Source organism: Aplysia californica, unplaced genomic scaffold, assembly GCF_000002075.1.
Source record: "Aplysia californica isolate F4 #8 unplaced genomic scaffold, AplCal3.0 scaffold01996, whole genome shotgun sequence".
Taxonomy (NCBI): Eukaryota; Metazoa; Mollusca; class Gastropoda; order Aplysiida; family Aplysiidae; genus Aplysia; species Aplysia californica.
In genome coordinates, this window is record NW_004799266.1 from 12,811 (window position 1) to 15,013 (window position 2,203).

A 2,203-nucleotide genomic window follows, 5' to 3' on the forward strand; every position below is an offset into this window, starting at 1 on the left:
TCCCAAGTACATGTATTTTAACTAGCTCTTCCCTAATAATTTCAAGCTCACCCCCAGTATTCTTCAATATTTTTCTAAATCATTCCCAGTATTTTCTACCTGATCCCTGATATTTTCTTGCTCATTCCTAATATTTTCTGGCTCATCAGCAGTATTTTCTAGATTATCCCTATTATTTTCTAGCTCATCCCTAATATTTTTAACTCATCCCGAATATTCCCCAATATAATTTTTTTAGCTCATCCCCAGTATTTTCTACCTCATCCCCAGTATTTTCTACCTCGCCCCCAGTATTTTATTTCTAGCTCCATCCCCAGTATTTTCTTGCTCACTCCCAGTATTCATCAGTATTTTCTACATAATTCTCATTATTTTCTAGGTTATCTCTAATGTTATCTAGCTTATCCTGAATATTCCCTACTATTTTCTAGCTCATCCCCAGTATTTTCTACTTCATCCCTTATATGTTCAAGCTCATCCCCAGACTTTTCTATCTCATCCACAATATTTTCTAGCTGATCCGTAATATTTTCTAGCTCCTCCTCAGTATTTTCTACTTCACCCCTAATATTTCTAGCTCATCCCTAATATTTTCTAGGTTATTCCTATTAATTATTAATACTATTAATTTCTAGCTGATCTTTAATATTTTCTAGCTCATCCCTTATATTTTCTAGCTCATCCCCAGTAATTTCTAAATTGTTCCTATTATTTTCAAGCTGATCTTTAACTTTAATATTTTCTAGCTCATCCCCAGTATTTTATACTTCATCCGTAATATTTTTTAGCTCACCCTTAACATTATTATTATTGTCTTGCTGGTCGCCAGTATTTTCTAGCGTTTTCCCAGTATTTTCTTGCTCACTCCTAATGTTTCCCAGCTCATCCACAGTATTTTCTAGCTCATCCGTAATATATTGTAACTCATCCCCAGTATTTTCTAGCTCATCCGTAATATATTGTAACTCATCCCCAGTATTTTCTAGCTCATCCGTAATATATTGTAACTCATCCCCAGTATTTACTGGCTCATCCTTAACATTTTCTAGGTCACCCCTCGTATTTTCTACTTCACCCATAATATTTTCTAAATCAACCCTAATATTTTGTAGCACATCCCAGTATTTTTTAGCTCATCCGTAATATTTTCTAGCTGATCTCCATTATTTTTTAGCTCATCCCCAGTATTTTCTACTTCATCCCCAGCTCATCCTCAGATTTTTCTAGCTCATTCTTAAAAATTATTTGCTGATCCCCAGTATTTTCTAGCTCATCCCTAGTATTTTCTAGCTTGTCCACGGTGTTTTTTTCTGTATCTCTATTTTTTGGCTCATCTAGTACATATTTTCTAGTTCATCCACATCAATAGTCAGCCATTTTTCCAAGACTTTTGCATCTGTTCCACAACATTTTTTGTCCTTCCCAATATTTTTAGATCCTTATTATTTTCTAGCTCATCCCTAATAATTTCAAGCTCACCACCAGTATTCTTCCGTATTTTCTAGCTCATCCCCTAATATTTTCTTACTCCCCTAATATTTTCTTACTCATGTCTAATACAGTGGAATCCTGTTATACCGAGAGGGAGGGGACGGGAGCAAAATGTCCGTTATAGCAGGATTCTCGCTATAACTATCAGGGATCCAGTAATAAATTCAAGGGAAACTGTAAAGTAGGCCTAATCCATGAGTTTGGAGTTCTGTTTATTTCCTTTTGCTATCTCCCTGATGACGATTTTGTTTCAACATGACCTCTGGGTCTTACTTGATCAAAAATCGAATCAGGTTTGTTTCTCTAGCGCTAGATCTAGCGATGTGGACTGACAGCTCGGCGTTGGCGATCAGAAAGAAAGGGCTCTTGGCTAACTTGCCCGCTGTGTTTTCCCCCACCCCACCCCACCCTGTGGTGCATTCCGTCTGCTCGCGCACGTCACACATTCGCTCCATTCATCACATTGCTGTGACCTCTCCATCCCCGCATCGGAGAAGTGAGAGGCATGGTAGGTCTTGATCATCTAAACTAGGCTTACGTTGGCATATCACATGATACGGTCTGTTTGTCTGCGCATGCCACACCCTCCCTACTCGGTTGCTCTGGCCTTCATTATTGACGCACATGGGCTCTCCTATTCTTTGTTTCACTAGATCACCAACAAGTTTCTCAACTGGCGAGGTTTTACATTATGTATAACTGGTCTATGCAC